Source organism: Teleopsis dalmanni, chromosome 1 (assembly GCF_002237135.1).
Source record: "Teleopsis dalmanni isolate 2A chromosome 1, ASM223713v2, whole genome shotgun sequence".
Taxonomy (NCBI): Eukaryota; Metazoa; Arthropoda; class Insecta; order Diptera; family Diopsidae; genus Teleopsis; species Teleopsis dalmanni.
The window spans coordinates 220,308,333-220,327,963 of NC_051846.1; positions in this window are offsets into that span (position 1 = coordinate 220,308,333).

Genomic DNA, 19,631 nt, shown 5'->3' on the forward strand with positions numbered 1-19,631 from the left:
AATGTATTCAATCTATTGTTAGGTGGACATACCAACACTAACAGCCAGTTTCGTACGCAGGATATGGGCTCCAATAATTTTACGGAATTGTGAAAGTGGCCAGTGCTAACTTCCAATGCTGGCACAAACTTACGCAATAAAACTTGCACATGGGTGCAACTCAAATCACCAATGGAGTTTGGCTCTACGGTTTTAAATGGGTTTTTTGTAGCATTTTAGTGCGTAACAGTATAAATTTATTAACATACGAGTATTCCGAACAGGCAGGCATTTCTATCCGTAACTTTGCTTATGCTCTACCTTGAAAATCGACTGGGTGCTACAATTGACTCTGCATGAAAATGCAGTAAAAGTTACAAAACCAATTGTCGTCATCTGTCTGGAGCACAGGGAAAGCGAAGGTACTTCAAAATTGTTTACAAAATTCTGTTCGCATTCGTTCGACCAGTTAATGGCAAAATTAGTGCAAAAAATATTATTTTTAGATGGTTTTACTGATGAGTTATGAAACGGAGTTGGTGTTGGCAGAATAATGCGCATGGAATTCAAAATTCGTTTAGACTGACTACTCATTTGGGATTTGATTTCACGGCAGACATTTATGAAAATTACATGAACTGATGGTAAATGAGTTTTAAACATTGGAGCACATTGTATGCTCGTGGCATTTTCAAATGGAAAATGTTCTGCTCTATTAGAAGTTCAAATTTTTTGTATAAACTTAACGTTTTACAGAAACCATTTATATGTATTCTGGCAATATACTGATTTACCTTCGGTTATGTACTTATTTTTTTTGATAATATTGTTATCATTGAACGAATGAGTTCCATTGCTATAAAGACAATAAACAACAATTTTATATTCCATATACATTGTTGTAAGAATATAAGGGTCTGATAATTGACAAATTCAGTCAATAATTGCAAAGAAAGGTCATCAGCATAAATGAAGACACAGAAACTAATTTGACAACTGGTATCAAAGCATTTAGAATTATGCTTTACTTGTATTCAAATGAATGGAGCCCTTAAACGGACTTGCATCTATACCATTTTACAAGGGCTTAATGACTGTTATCTGAAAAAAAGGAACAACAACTTAAGTTCGTCAAAATAGTAACAAAATAAAATATTGACTCTTTGGACCCCGTAAAAACACACTCTGGATTATTATATAAGTGCACCAGACAAACATACCACATAGGACTGATATCTTTAAGGGGCCTCTCAGTGAGAATGCAAGATTTTTCCTTAAAAGATCACGACTAACTTGCATAAAAATATATGCATACATTGTGTTCTCTCACCTTTTATGAAATTGTTAGGAACAGCAAAAATTCAAGAAATGATTGCATTATGTCCTAGATTTTTTTGGCATTTCGAGTGGATATCAATCAGACGCTATTTTGGATGTAAAATCAATGGAACGTAAACACAAGGATAACGTATGTATATATTCCTATTAAATATTTTATCCACTTTCAGCCAAGCTATAGCTTCCTTAAGAGCAATTATCTTCGTCTGAAAAACACTGCACGCTTGTTACATCTAATTATGTTAATATCGTTGACGTAAGCAAGAAGCTGGACATATTTGTAGAATGTTGTGCCATTACCTGGCCTGCCTGTGATCACTTTCGTGACGCAATTGATGATGATCACTTTCGTGATGATGAGGAAAAACCTTGTCTGCAGCCTCTACGCGTTACTTTTTGGTAATCTGCAGTCCTATTAAATATCTTGCAAATTATACGTGAAATTCCTGATCCTTTGAATGCAGATATGGGTTTTCATTAAATCTAAATCTTTGCTAGATAAACCAAATATTATCAGTATAACTATCAATGAATCACTGACTCTTCAATAATAGTCTCGACTTTTAATACTGCTTGTCATAGTTTAATATTTTTTTTTTGAATAATTTTGCTTGCACCTCTATGCTCTAACAGACAAGTCTGAGTAGCTTATTCGAGATTATAAGTAGAATTTTACTTTTAAATCCATTTTTATTAAAATTTCCATATAATTTATTATCGTTGCTTAAATTTCTCCATATTTTAGTAGTGAAGCTTAAGAAAATTTGCCTTTTACTTGCCAAATAGCAAACATAATTTAGCAAAAAATATAAAATTTTATCAACATTTACAAATAATATATAAAAATATTATTTTAAAGGAAGTACTTACATACTTAGATATGCTGTCGTAAAAATGAAAAACTATTTTATTTTTGTAAGTTATTTTTTTTTCCAGCGAGAACTACTGCACAAATCAAATAAGAACGTTGGCGGAATTTTTTTTGTTTTTGTTTTTTTTTTTCAATTCTCGGTGCACCCTAAATAACTTTAACCTCCTTCTCACCCACTACGCTTACGTGCAGCCAGCACTGACTGCACTGTGAATGATTTTACGATGATATTTTTCCTTTTTACGTTTTTCACATTCTTTTAAAATTTTTCCTTCCACTATATTTCTTTTTTATTTTTTCTACTTCTTAAATTTTTTTTTTTATTTTTTTGTTGTTGTTGTGAAATCCCAAACAAAATGCATTCATTCCCATGCCTTTTTTAAAACTACAACAAGCCGAAGCCATTATCCAACTTGGAAAGAGCCTGAAATATATACGCGCGCCAAAAAGGAAACATTAAAAGCGCCATCTACATTATGTGCAAACTCTGTTTGTTAGCAACTGTGTTCGTATGCTCGTGTGTTTGTATGTTTGAGTGTTCGTATGTATGAGTAAATTTGTATTGGTGTTTGTGCGCTAGAAAAAACAAGTTTATTTTCCGAGCGCGCATTTTACGGTGCCTTCAACTGTTAAGTATGTGAGTAGTTCAGTTATGGCGAGGGTCACAATATGCTATGCACTGGTACTTGCTGGTAGGTATTGTCGTCGTTAGTTGTTAGTAATAGGGCGCTTAGATATATGAATAGACTAAAGCTACATTGGTTGCATTACAACAGCGTTCGTTCGGTCGTTCGTTCGTTCGTTGGCAACTCTATACACATTGGCACTGCGCTGCAATTACTGACATCAGCCAGTAAAGTTTTCATAGTTTTTTGTTTTTTTTTTTTTTTGATTTTGTTTTTGTATTATTTTCTACTACTCGTACTTGTACTCGTACTCGTACTCTTTCTCCCACCGACAAGTACGCGATTCAACACATCAGTTTATGCTTATAGGAAACGTAAAGGCTGCCAACAGAAACTATGAAATGTCTGCAATTGTAATTTTTGCTTTTATTGCTGTTGTTGTTTTGTTGATACTGTTGTTGTTGTTGTTGTTGGTGTTGTTGTCATTGGTTTTACTAATGCTTTCGGTGCTGATATTGTTGGTGTTACTGCTGCTGTAGCTGTTACCTGCGAAATCATTGCATTAAATGCAATGAACTTTTTCCATCTACCTTCAAATATGACTTTATGTTCATGTTCGTTTTTTCTTTGTTTTTGTTTTTGTTTTTGTAATCGTGTGTACTACGTACGAATATGTATAGAAAATTCTGTTGCATTTGCCACTAAATATTCACTTTGTTGTTGCTTTATATTGTTGTTGGTATATTGGATTTAATAATTTTTTCTTACGCTATTTGGGCTGCAGAATGAATTTTCATTTGACATGCCATCAATAGTCTTACATATACATACCACCATCCGCAAATACACATATATATGTATATAAATATATACATATATATGTGTGCATAAGTGAAGTATAAATGAATGCGTGTGTACGTGCGTGCGTGCATTCATTTATTCGGTTTTCAGTTGCATTGTTTGCACTTACAGGATATTTTTCACCAATATCGCCATTCAGTGTTGTCAGCACTAATATTGGTTTTTGAATTTAATTTCAAGTCTTATACAAGCGTTATACCAGCTAAAAGCCAACCACTACGGTCGGCTTATGCAGCTACCGTAAAATGCAATAAAAAAAATAAATCGTAGAGGAATGGCAAAAACAAATACAGTTTGAAAAGAAATTAATTTAATAGTTATGGTAATACCTTGTTTTGAAAGTTAATATCTTAAAAACGAAAACAATTATGTCTAAATTATTTATAATTTTAAATAATACGTTTAATGAATAACATACTAAATAAAACCCTTTATTGCAGTAAGTGTATTTGATCGCTCTAAAATGTGGACAAAACAAGAAGTCTCTTGCTAAGTCTCTAATTTGAACGCAAAACAACAACAATGGCAAACTTGCTCTAACAGACTAGTTAAAAAATGACTAATCATCTCTCTCTTTCTCTCTCTCTATCTCTCTTTCTCTCTCTAAGAGACTAAAGCAAAAAATGATACCAAAGCTATAAGCAATCTATTGGGATGTATATTCCAGGAGTTCGCTCTGAGTTGAGGCAAAAATTTATAAGTTTCTTCCTTAAGTCTATAATTTCTACGCAAAAGAGCGACACCACTGTCTTGCTGTAATATAATAGTTATGAAGTTATGAAGTCTTCAATTATCTAACTCAAATGTGGAAAAAAACAACAAGTCTCTTGCAAAAGTCTTTTATTTTAAACGCAAAACAACAAAACTAGTCCTTTATTCTTACAGACTACTTACAAAGTGTCTAATCATCTAAAAACCTAAAGAAGAAATGATACCAAAGCTTTAATTTTTATAAAAAATTAAGTATTGGTGAAGTTCTTAAAAACAGAACGAAATATATGCTAATCAATTTTGAATAAAAGCTTTTTATTGGTTTTAGTCTAACAGCTGATTTTTTTATTTAAAGAACCAAAGCTATAAGCGATCTATTGTGATCCATCATTGAAAATTTTAACGAATATTCCAGTTTAGACATGTTTATAAAGATTAGTTAAGACTAGTTTAGTTATAAAGTCTCCAAATATCTAGCAGAGTGAAAAAAAAATTTACTACCTAAGCAATATGCGATCTATTGTGAACCATTAATGGAAATTTCAACAAATATTCCATTCGGTTATTCCGAATTACGGTAAAAAACAACAAGTATCGCTGACGACTTTAATTTGAACGCCAAACAAAAAAATTATTCTCTTGATCTAATACACAATAAATATTTTATCTACTCATTGACATAGAAGCATAGATGCAATTAATAGATGAAATATGAGAAACAAATGGATGAAATACTCCGGTCTGAAAGGAGTTTGATGTAGTACCAGCTGGTGAAAAATGCGGTTGAAGATATTTGCATCTTCGATTGATGAACCCGATACCGACGATATGAAGGCACTCTATATTATCAACTAGCGACAGCATTATACTGACCCAGCTGGACTCGACTAAGCTCATCAAACAAGTTGGTTTTAGTTTTCGTGACCATTCTAGTGACTAAAACTTCATATGAACTATGTGAATTGAAACTCTGTAAAATTTTAAAAGTGTTCTTATAAGAGAAAATATTATTCGGCAATTGACTCCGAGAGTTAAGGTAAAGAAATTTGAAAGAATTACTATTTTATATTTTCGGGTAATATAATAAATGAGGGTTGGGGGTGTGTAATTTTTAGCTGTTTGTTGATATCACATTCATAGATAATATAGTAAATGTTTCTACATTTACTATTTGGAGTGGAAGTCCAAAATTAGAGTCTAAATAGAAGCAATTGGAAGTTCTTAGCAAAATAAGTTGTTTTTTTGGAAGATTATAGGAATACTAAGGATATTAACGATTAAAATTGTATAACTGAAGATTATATTATATACTACTTTACAATTAGCGTTTCTTTTAGAAAAACTGAAAAAAGGATATGACGTGGGGGAATATTTTTAACAAACTTAATTCACAAACTATATTTTTGTAATAGCATTTCATATATATTAAATTAATTGTATTATCAACTATACAAATATTATCACCGACCTCTGCAACCTGTATTTGAATTGCATATGGAGGTTGATGTTTGATACTGGGAATGGTTATTACTTTGTCATACTTCCACCTCTTGTCATATTACCTTTTTGTGTATATATTGTATTTTGTGAACTCTCTAACAAAGGTGACAGCTGGAATGCATTTCAAACATATGTTTTCCATTATTTGAGGTTTTTATTGTAATTAATTATTTTGTCTTTTTTATTTAAATTTTGAAAAAACTTTTAAATTAACTATTGTCTACTTTTATAAAATTTATTGCTAATAATATTAGCATTGTTTTATTTTCTCAATGAAATATATTAGTGGTTATTTTAGTCTAGACAACTAATAGATTGGTTGTAAAATTTAGTGATACTTATTTTTAATTTTTATACAACAATGTATGAAGAGAGATAGATACTTGTATACGTAATATGTCATTTAAAGTGGTAATAGGACAACTACATGTAATTGAACTTTGGTCATTGATGTCACTTAATTTGATTAATATGAGCAACAATGTAAAATTATTTAACCTGAACTTAAGTTATAAATTATAATAACTATTATTATTTATAATATTATATTATTATTAATAAGTATTTATTGCAAACTGGAAATGACTATTGATTTTTAAGGTCTCATAATAATCTAATTGATATTTCAGAAGAAAATATGCTATTTCTCTAAACTGTAAATGCTAGACAAATGATCTGCATTAACAATTCATCAAAGAAAAAGCATATTATGACCTAATAATGCTAGAACGGTGTCCACTTCTATACGCAAATACTGTAAAAAATCTTTGTTTAACTCTTAAAGCTAAGTTAAGGTGGAAAAAGCACATAAAAATAAAACAAAATAAAGTCAAGTTAAAGATTGTACAAGTATATAAGCTCATCGGAATAAGATCAAAGTTCATCAAATTTTAAAACCAATATGGTCTTATGGTGCATAAATTCGAGTTATACTGTCCACATTCCAATATTAATATAATCAAACCAATGGCTTCCAACTAACGTTCTCCGAAACATTGTTAAAGCTCTGGGTACGCTCGTAATGTCTATATATATCGAAACTTAAACAACTTAACATTTGATGAGAAAATTAAAGGAAGAAGAAGCTAACGGTCTTCTGAATTCTACATCAATGATTTTATCTAAAGAAACCACATGATATATTTGTCATTTAATTTAAAGTAGTGGTTTTGAAAATTTCAAGGTTTTATAAAAAATATAAAGTATTCCTATATAATACGATTACATTGTTTTGATTTCCACAAAAGTTAGAAGGATATACTCTCTCACAGAATGGTTTAGCATTGGATCTAAAGTTCCAACAGACCCGTATTTTTGCACGAATGCTGATGACTACAGTAAGATTTGATGGATTGTGTAAGATTATATAAACCAACAATTTTGATTGTTACAGCTACATGATTACACTTTTTTTGGTGTGATATTAAAGATATATTTGTGAAAGATATGTGGTTTCAACAAAATGTGGTGCTAGGAGACAAATAATATCTTTTGTTTTGGCTTTGCATGTGTCGACATATCATCAGAAAATACCTGGAAAGGTTTCAGAACACTGTAATATATCGTGGTTTACTTTTTTGTGGGATAATTATTAAACCTTCAACGTTTTACAAATTAACATCCGTCAAGTTAAAGTTGCATTCACAAGTTATCGAAAACTATCTGAAAAGGATTCAGTCCACTTTAACAAATCACGGAGGGGTTTGAGTTCGAATCTAATGGCAGTTCCAAACAATATATTAAACCAAATTTAATATATTTCAATCAAACAAATTTGTTTGAAATTTTAGTAAAAAGTGAACCAATAATAATATAAATATACTAATAATAATAATAATTATTGGTTACAAATAATATATATATAATATTTAAATGGTTATAACCAAAATGTTTATGGTATTATGATTATACATATTTTTAAGAGTTTTCGAACATTGATGAATTATAACAACAAAATTTATATTAATTTTTATTTAATTGAATTTTTGGCCTACTGAACCTAGTATATCCATCAGCAGTGGTTTTTTTAGAAATATTTCTTGTATTAAATTATCCGGAAAGATTTTTTTAAGGCGGCAAATACCAAAAGTTGAAATCGCACCCTGCTAAATTTTGAAGCTTAGAGTCGGTGTTCATTTGCTGACTGACCTAAAGCCGTACTTGACTTATATGTTCGAATGTTTTGTTCGAATGTATGTTTTTTTTCTTCGACATGTATATAAGTATTGTGGTACATATATATGTGTACAAATAAAAGTACAATACTATGGTGAGTAAGAATATATTCTTCATTGTGTCCATTTGAGCTGAATACCATCCACAGAAATTCCAAATTTTATGACTACGTTTGTTATTAAATAGTCAGTAGTAGACTTTTTTTCATCCATAAAAAAGTCATATTTTTATGACTACTTCTGTTATGAACTTTGTCACTGATAAAATTTTTAGAATAGCGCTATTAGTTATTATTTAAGAAATACAATAATAGCTAAGATAATGATTTTTAATTAAAATTCTTAGAAAACTACTTCGTTTTATAATATTATTTTTACATCAGAATCAAAAAAAAAGTTTTTGATATTAATGCTGATATTATTTTTAAAGCATATTTGTTTGCTTTAAATCCAGAGTATCTCAAAACATTTTTAACATTTTTCTGCTATACAAAACTTAATTGATTTAACAAAGTTTCTTTTAATATTTAAGATACTTCAATTCAATTGCAATCTATACTTGAACTTTCCTTTCACAACTTCATAATAAAAAGTGCCATAACAAAATTATAATAAATAAATTTCATTTATTAACCACAAAAATAAATATAAAATAAATTGGGGAAAAAATTATAGACCATCGTGATGTTTGAAAAAAAAAAATAAAAAAAATAAGTGAAAAAGTAACAAATTAATACTCAACAAGCGGCGAATGCATGAGCCAACGATGTACTCTCATAGCGCCAGTGCGGCTTAACGACGGACGTCTCTGAATGGTATCGCTGCCAACAAAATCATTGGCATAGCTAACTTGCATAGCAAACATAGCGTCAATAAACGTCAAAGAAAAGTAAATTATCAAGAAATGATTACTTAAACTTGATATCTTGGAAAAAAAAAGTATGGTACATTTCACCCAGATATTTTTCTAACTACTTTAATCGTTGCAGTGGCGGATTTTTATCTACGAATAAGGCCGAAATCGGTTGATCATGAATTAGAGTCGCTTTAAAAAACTTAAGTTCCAATGGAGCCTATGTGTTCCAATGGAGTCTGATCTGTTTGATATACAATCAAATTGATTGTCTATATTATTATATAATTTTCTTATTATGTATTAAGTGAATGAAATTTGTAACAGGATGATAAGGAAATTATTCAAAACTATTCTTGATATAAATTAAACTAAACTTAAGCACTTGAAAGCAGCTTGTCTATAATAATTTTCTAAAATATATACCACAGGCGCCTCTACTTAGTTCGCAACTTGTTCAGTGTCATACATTAAGTGCGATCAGTGTTCCCTCAACTCGATAACCCTGAACATGGTCTATTTATACTCCTGCGTACATCAACCACCGCTTCGAATACCATTTATCGTATGCATTCTCAAACTATAACCAAACCAGCGAAGCTGTTGGTTGTTGTTTAATTATCATTAAATTAATTAAATTATTTATTAATCTCGTGATAAAGCTCGTACAACTTATGGCTCATTTAAAGATTTGACGAAGAGCTTTTTTTCGTAATTCTGAGATAGCGTCCATCATATAGAAATAAAGAGTAAGACTAGTCTGTCGAGAAAGAGCTTTACACTGTAATTGCCTACTGAGCCCATTGTAGCACCTATTGGCAATGGTAATTTTTGGACTAATTTCTAAGACTTAACAGGGAAAGATAATTAGGGCCAGAAAAAAATTGTTGAAATATATTGATTGGTGAAAAGAGTTTTTTCAGTAAAAGTATATGCAATTGAACTATGTCTAACGGAATAAAAAGAGTAACTCAGTACAGTGAAAAACAGATATATTTTTTCTGACAGCGAATCAGCACTCCTAACACTACTCAGATCTTCATTGACTTCAATATTTCAAAAATCTTGCTGAAAGGGTCCACTTAATATGGATTTTAGGATATAGAGGATTTGAGGGCAACGAGAAAGCCGATGAACAAGCCAGAAAAGTGGTGGACTCATATTATATTTGGTCAAGACCATTCTGCGGAGCTTTTTCAAACTTAAAAGTAATGATTGGAAGGAAAAAGCAGCTCAGACTGATTGGTATAATGTGATCGGCTAAGCTAAAGAATTTATACCAAATTAATCAAAAGCCACAACAAAGAAGTTATTAATGTTAATGTTGATCACAAATGACATCCGAATTGTCACAGAATTTTTCATTGGACATTGTAGAGTCAAAAAACCCCTATTGAATATAGGTATTACAAAGAACGATAGCTGCAGATTTTGTCAAAAAGAAAAGGAAACAGCAGAACACATTCTATGTCACTATGATAGTCTCGGCATACTCAAATTTCGGTACTTATCAACTGCAAATCCACTTATAAATGATGTAGGCAAAATCTCTTCAAGCGACAAAATGACCTTTTTAACTGCTACGCGCCTATGGAACTAAAGTGTGTTTATAACAATAATCCGTGATGATATAGTTCCCAACCCTTTCTAAATCTAATCTCATTTGGTGTAGTAAAAAGTGCAGTGAAAACTTTTTAAGTAAAAAACGTTTTTAAACTAGTATCAAAAACGATACAAATATAATGTTTTATAAGGAGAGTTAGCCGATTAATAGCGCTGGAAAAAATGAGAATAATGATTGGCGAGAAGATCTTACTGAATTAGAGTAATAAAGAAAAGTGATTAGGAAAGCATTAGTGTAATAACGATGGGAGTAAAATTATTGGTGAGGAGAGTTAGCAATTCTCTTTGACATTTATTAATCCGCAGTGGTCTATCGTGGACTGTGATGATACTATGAAGTTGTTTTATGTTTTATTAAAGACTTCGATGAAATATTAGAGTGAGAATTTGCGTTAGTTGATGTTACACTTTGAGCAATATTATTCTCTTTGTCTCTTCGATATTAGATAGCTGTCAAAAAAGGGACAGTTAAAGACTGTGTCAGTGTGTCAGTTTTTGTCATTATTTGTATTTATATGTATAAGTTTACTAAAAGGATTATATAGATTTAACTCGAGATTATTCTTTTTCTTAAGAATCCAATCTAAAATATTAAAAAATAGTTCAACGAGCATAAAGTACAGATTAGACATTAAAGTCATTAAACATATTCGTAGCAGTTCTTAACTTTAAATGGCGAAATAATAATGAAAACCATTATATTAATAACAGTTATGAGTACCGTTTGAGATCTTTATTATATGATTCGCTGAAACGCCACTGACATAAAGAAATTTGCATACTACAATACGTACACTGGAAAAAAATCTTATTGTAAGGATCTCTTAATAGAGCAACTTTACCGACTTAAGTACATAATTACGCTGTTAATAAATATGCAAGTATTTTTTTTTGTTTTTTATTTTCTTAATTTAATTGAACTTAATATTATGCAGATATATCTGATAGAAAATATTGTAAGTACATTATTCAGAGCTCTGCTCTCGATTTTACTTCAAACAATTACAAAACAAAAACCTAATTTAACAAAAAATAACAAAAGATTGAAATAAAAAAAAAATAAATAAATAAAAAAACATTACAACAACAACAGGAAAACAACAACATTTGTGTATGCACAACGGGCAATTTGCGCTATTTTTATAGTTTTAAGTTAACAATTTTCGAGGAGATACTTTAAAATTTCTTTTTTGTTATGAGATCTTTATTGATGTTGTTGTTGTTGGCATTGTTGTTGCTGGGGTTGTTGTTGTTGTTGTTGTTGCTGGTGCCGATTTATTTGTATGTGGTCAGTGAAGTGAGTGTTTGGTAGCTTAGCTTACTTAACGCTTATTACTTTCACCAACAACAACATTAGCGCAACAATGAATTGAAATAACAAAAACAAAAAAAAAATAAATAAAAAAAAATAAATAAAAATAAAAAAAAATATTACAAGAGCAGCATAAATAGCTACAATTTTTTTTTCTATATTAATTTTTTTTTGTTAAGTTTTTTTTTTATTTTTGTATCTTAGAGCAACAAAGCTGGTGATATGAGATATGTTTGAACATAATGAGGCCGACGCCATGAGCTGAGCTCAGCGTCTATCTAAGCTCACTTCAGCTCACTTCAGGTGAGTTCACTGCTGCTGTTATGTATCTGCGCTGACATCTGCATGCATACAAATGATCGGCGTTCAGTTTAAAGTCTTAGCCGTGGCTGAAATAATTAACTAACCTCGGTTTAAGTGTGTTAACAAATATTTTTGTATCTGTAATTGCATTGAAACTGTGCAACAAGTGACAGCACTCAATGCACACAAACGACGAGTGGACGAGTGCAACAAAACGGTGCGAATTCAAATCCCCACCAAGTCGCAAACGTTTATATGGCACCGATGATAGATGACGTTTTTATGGCAATTTTGAATGCAATATAAAAAATTAGTAACAAAAATTAGAAAAGCAAAAAAAAATATAAATATAAATATAAATAAAATGTAAAGAAAAACTAAACAAAGGTGTCAAGTAATCGATCGTGAAAACAACTTAAATTTCTACTTTCCTCAAAGCTTCAAATATTATTTTCTGTTTTCTTTTGTTTTTTGAATTATTTATATTAATTAATCAAATGAACTGCAAGCAAATATTGAAAGGTGTATCTTTTCTTAGCTAATGTGCATTATATTTGGGTAATTAAATTTTGCAATGTTGTCAAGATAGTACTACTTTTTGTGTTAGAAAGTCTCTGGAGAGTTGAAATGCTATGCTTTTTTTCTTATAGCTGATAGTACTGTATAATGGAAATTTTATTTAGTTAAATTGATTTAGCTGAAAATTAAATTTGGTTTCTTCAATATACTTAAGTTTCTCCTTCACAATTTATTATTGAAAGGTAATAAAAATATTAATCGAGAATGATTGAAGAAAAACAAAACAGTGAGAACTACACAATTTCTTCGCAAAAACTAACAATACTGTAATGAGATGTTTAAGATATGCTTATTTTAAGATATTTAAGATAATAAGATTTATTTAAAATTTGCTAATTTTACGCTGTTTTTGGTCATGACTAAAAGGCACAATCGACAAATCACAAGTGTCGATTTCTTACTTTTTATACTATTCTATAGTATAGTATTCCCCATAGGTAAAAATTTTGACATTTATTAATGCGCAACACTGTTTTGACTAGCGTGACGAAACACACAAAGCCTAGATCGAAATTTCTTTCTTTCTCTTTTTACTAAAATCGAAATTTATTAACAAACGGACATTTATTAATCTGCAATACTGTTTTGACTAACATGACGAAACACACAAAGCCTAGACCGAAATTCCTTTCTTTCTCTTTTTATTAAAAGTGACATTTATTAACAAACGGTCTTATATTAAATCACAACACTGTTTTGACTAATCTGACGAAACATACAAAGCCTACATAGAAATTCCTTTCTTTCCTTTATACAATTAAAAAATAAGCTAATGTTATTTAGAATACTAGAATCAATATTTGCTTGTAGTTCATCTGTATACTACTTCGACATCATTTGTGTACTAGGATAAGAATAGTATCAGAATATACTGAATACTAGCGACGATTGAAGCAAAGTTTCAAGAGCATAATTGATCTTTTGTGCCGTTAAATGATTCAAACTGAATAAAGAACACATTGCCTTTCTATTAAGGGCTAAAATATCCCTAATTGCTGGTCTGAACACCCGTGCCGTCAGTGTGGCTTTTTTTAAACTACGAAAAACAAGCAAAGCAAATAGGTCTTATGGTAAATTAAAAAAAAACAGTCATTTATGCTGTGGGACATACGTCACTATTGACAACTATAAGTTTGAAGTTGTGAATGACTTTGTTTACTTGAGAACAAGTGTAAACACCAAAAATGTTGCCAGCTTAATGATTCAATGAAGAATCACTCTTCCTAACAGTGTTAGTAGTATTTTGCCAGTGTTCAGGTATAGTAGATAAACATCTAAATAAATAAAGCCCACTTACGACATATAAAAATCATGTTCTAAATTTCTTTTATCATTTCTTTCCTGGTGATTGTTGCGAAAGTTTGGGCATCTACTAATCTCGATAAAAACGCGTTAGGAGCATTTAAGAGAAAAATTCTTCAGAAGGTTTGTAAAGGACTATAAGAAGATACATGTGTATAGAATTAAATGGAACGATAAGCGGTTCGAGCTATACCGCTACATTTACATAATTAATTGCATAAAACTCCAGCGGCTTCGCTGATTTGGTCAAGTCGTGTGAATGGAAGAATGTATTCCAGCTTGAAAGTGGTAGAGGACGTTCCCAGGTGATTAACGATATGAAAACACTCGGTACTACTAACTGTCGACAGCAAGCCACAACTAAGCAAGTAAGAAATTGTATTTACATATTCATACATACAAATCTATTTTGCTCTCTCTCATTTTCTATTTTTTAATTTTCTTTAACAACAATAAAAATTGCACATTTGAGGTGACCAAGACTCTGTACAATATGGATGTTAACAGATGATGATGATCTCCCTTTAAGCCCTAATCCATTGATCTAGAACTATATATAAAGTAATTTGCTCAGTAACCAACCAACTTCAGGGAGGATGGCCATAACCCAAATTCATTATTTTATGCTATGTTTTCACTTGTCTCATTTAGGCACTTTTACTTTATTTACTTGCTAATGAGGATAATTTACCATACAAAGAAATTTTATGTTATGTTTCCACTTGTCTCATTTCGGCAGTGTTGCATATTAAGGCCGCTAATGAGGATAATTTACCATACAAACAACTTTTATATAAATAATCTGATAAATCAACTCAACTGATTTAAAGCGAATGCAACACTTAAAAATAAATTTCTCTCAAGAGAAATCACCAAAATTTGAAATATTTATCATATGTTTTATATGTAAAATGTTAACAAACAAGCTACTCGACATGCTTAAATCAACTTAATCCAATAGAAACGACTAAATCTTGATTTCATTAGTTCATTTAATTAATTTCATTTCATAATTTTAACTGCAGTGGAAATACGATATTAGTTCTATATATTTTACGTCCACACTTACATATGTGCACATTCACTTACATACAAAAAACGTATGTACGTAAATATTTTTCTGAGTGTACCAAATTAAGTTGAATTATTGCATCATGTTTTTACTTTAAATAAATTTAAAAATATTGTTATGAAATATAACAGACAAAAGTAACAAATATTAATAGAGGAAAAAGTTTTGAATACACTTATTGAAATTGCATACACTTCCGCCCGCACATTTAAATCTCATTGTACACTTTCTATTTCTCCATTTTTTTCTCTGTTTTGTTGATGTTACATGTTAAAATAACAGAAAAATTGCTAAAAAATAAAGTTTTTGACATGCATTTCGGTTAAACCATAAAATGAAATTAAAAAACAACAACTAATCACAAAACAACAAAAAAAAATAAAACAAAAAATGAAATAGAAATTCCAGTCAAATTTTGAACCCACAATAAAATCATCACCAGCACATATAACAGCTACAAATGGCAGCAAAAATAATAACAAAATCAAAAAAAAAATAAATAAAAAAATAATAAAGGCGACACCAAGCGAACAAAAATAGAAATAAAAATAAAAAAGCATGAATGGTAAAAAAGCGCTTACAGTTATGAAATAAAGCATCATATTTATTATTTACATTTTTTACTCTGCGCAATGTGGTTTTTTTCATATTATGGCCGTTTTACGCGTGCGCTCAACTCTTTACCGCACTTTAAGGCACACACACCGCACCGTATTTACCACACATCATAAACAGTAAACAACTAAAGCTTACCTCTCGGATTCATGGCAATACCAGCATACAGTGGTAGCAATGGCAGCAGTGGCAGCAGAGGCAGCATTTTTAGCGGCAACTACGGCACTAGTTGCGGCTTAACGCATTTATTTGATTATATTTTCTATGAACCTTTTTGCGCTTATAAAGACGCGCTAAGTGAAGATCACCAAAAAGTTCAAATGCGTTTAATATAGACAACAAATACAACAACAATAACAATAACAACAACAACAATAACCACAGTGAGTCTACGAACTTTCCAATGTTTTAATTTTTTTTTTGTTTTGTATAATTTTTACTTGTATGTTTAAGCACTTTTATTAAACTTTTACTATATTTGTTGCTGTTAATTTTTTGTTTTAATATGAATGAATATTAACATTGTAAAATTAAAATTGTTTTTCTTTTTATTTTAAAAACTTTTTCGTTCCAATTTTTTAAATGCGTGTAACCGCTTTTGTAAGTAAAGCAGATGAAAGAAAATAATAACAACAACAGCAATGAAGTTTGTGGGTGAAAATGTATCCAAAATGCTTCTTCTTACTTACACTTTGAAATGTCAGCATATTAGGATTCAAATATTATTATAAATATTTTAGCAATTAATAATATGTCAAAATCTTGCTTTTTTCTACATTTATATATAATAATTATACACAATTTTTTCTCACCATAGATATTATTAGATATATATATATATATACAATTTTTTGAAATTTCATTTTGAAATGATGTCAAATACATTTATTATAATAAATAAATATATAATGATAATACATATATCGTTATGTAGAAAAAAATTTGGTTCAGTAATTAGATTAAGAATAATTTTTTCATTTTTTATTAGTAATTATAAAAGTCATTAAAATTAATAATTACAAAATTATTCATATTTCTTAGAGTGACAAATAAAACTGATAAATAAAACTTATTATTTAAATAACTTTTTTTTGGATTCAATAAGGTTTGTACAACGATTAGTGCATCCTATACCTGATCTATACCTTATATAGAAAATAATAATTTATCATTCAACATTTAGATGCCTTCGACTTTAACACATTTAAATCTTCTCCTAGAAATGAATGGTGAAGATTTCCATCACAAATCAGTGTAGAAACCTTAATCCAGTAATTAGGGAAAAGAGCTGAAATTAAGAAGCTGAGTATATAGAAGTTTATCTAAGCCAGAATTTAATGTGTTTGACCTATTGCCATGTCATTCATACCAAAATCATTGAGAAACTCATGAATCGCGGGTTCTAAACGTAACAACGGCTGCTTCTATCGGACAGTTTGTCTTTGATGTTAAGAACAATGGAAAGTCATTGGGTTTTTAAAGTTGTTATAAGACCGCAGTATATCACATAACATAATAATCTTGCGTTATCAGTTTTTGTACAGTATCATTCTTGTGTCATCTTCACAAACTTAACCTATTTGTATACTATATTTCTCTAACTCATTATATGTAGTTTCGAAAATACAAAGGATAGAATTTTGGTTTATTAACAAAAATAAACCTTAATTTATAATTACACTTTTATCTGTATAATTCACATCAAAAATCATATTTAATCATAGCATGAATGTTTTGTGATGCAATTCCATTTTCTTGCTTGTAAATAATCATGCGGGTTTGTGGACACACTAGAATCAAACAAAATGAACAAGCAGATCGAACTGCCATTTCCTTTATCCGTTTTTTTTTTATAATTCAATATATATATAAAAGACACACTAAATGTCATAACCAAATATCTTGAAGAGGTAAGGGCAATTTTCAGCGTACAATCCTTAGAAGTCGATCAATGCCACCGTATTAAAAAAAATATGTCCACAATCAGTCATCCGTCAACTATTTCGACAATTTTTATTCGATTGCGCATAGGGTATTCAAAGCTTTCTCATGATTTTGAATGGCGATAAGCTATCTAAATGTTTATATTGTAATTGACCATCATCTCTATATTCTCTATATACTTAATATATATATATATTACATATACTTAATAATTGCTCAAATTTTGTTTTTATTGAAAACCATGTCCTTTTAAATATTTTATCTACTAGCTTATGAAAAACAATTAGTAACAAAAATATAGTAATTTTGTTTGATATATATAAATTATATAAATATATTAAAGCCTGTTGTTTATTCAATTAAATATATTTAATAATATCCGAGCAGAAAACCCTTTCTGCTGTGCAGATATAGTATTACTTATCTATAAGTACTTTTGTGTTTAAATTAAATAAATGAATTTATATGAATTAATATAATATGGAAATGTGATTTTAATTTATGATTTTTTAATTATAATTCTATAAATGAAATAAAAACAAATTATGAGTTGTATTATATCCATTTTTTTAAAGGTATGTTGCAATTAAGATAATTAGTACTTACCTGTTACTAAACATAATAATAACGTAAAGTTGTCAGTTCATTTTTTTAAGTGTATCATTTGACAGTTTGTTTCTTTTTCTATAAATTCCTATTCGAACACTTAAGTTTGCGTTAGCGGTTTGCTTTATAAATAACCGTTAAACTTTAAATAAAAAACTAACTGATTTTCCATTTTTTAATTAAAATAAAGCATTAATTTATTTTTTAATAAAATCAATTTATTTAATAAAATTAACTTCATTCCTGTTGATTAACATTTTTAATTGATTAAACATTGCTCCATTGCAAATTATCACTAGAATTTTAGATTGGCATAAATTTAAAAGAATTATTTTCTTAAAGCAAACTAAATTAATTAAAAAATGTTGTCATAATAATTAGCAAAACGAATTATGCGCACATAATTTAAAATGAAAAAAACTTGTAATGCAAAATCTGCAATTTGCATTTCAGGAATAAAATTACAATAAAGTGGCAAAATAATGAGTTCTGGAATGCAATGTTGCCAACTCTAATGCAGAAAATAGAAAAAAGTAAATCCATAGATTGAAACTAATGTAAAAAAAATTATTATTTCGAATAAATGAAAAATTAAGTGCATTAAAGCCAAAAGAAGGGGCCGCGCTGAAGCGTCATGTTTTGCTTTAGAAAAAAAGATGTAAAGTAAAAATGTACAATTATATTTGTTGTGGACATAGAAGCACATAAAGTAAGAATTATGAATTGAAGACATAAAGAAAAAAGAAAGAAAATAAATTGTTGTAATACAAATTGAAAAAAAGAAATGCAAATTTTTCTAATTATGCGCGCGTTAACAACCGCAAAAGCTACGTTCACATGATGTATAACGACGTCGACGTCGACGTCGACGACGATGACGACGACGACTACGACGACGTTGTCGCCTGCAACGTCAACTTGACGTGCCTGTCTCTTTGACAGTTAACTAGCAGTAGCAGCAGCAACGGTGGCAGTTCGTGAAGCCCCGGCCAATGTACTTGTATAAGAAAAGTTGAAATGTTTATAAACAACAAAAAAATGTATTTAATCAAAAAAGCAAATTAAAAGAGAATTTAACAAAAAACAAAACACCCAAAAATTAATAACAAAATAAAAAAAAATATTAAAAACAACAAATATTTATGCAAAACAAACGACAACAAAAAAGACTAACAGTTACAATTACAATTGTTTGAGCGCAAAAAGCAGCAAATAAGAAATTAAAACAAAAATTATAAGAAAAAAAAAAATAAATAAAAGACTAAAAAAAAAGAGGTCGACTGAGGTCAAATTGTTTTACATGTTTAACTTTAACTACACTTTATACTTCATACTAAATGGTATAAACAGATTCGAATTGAG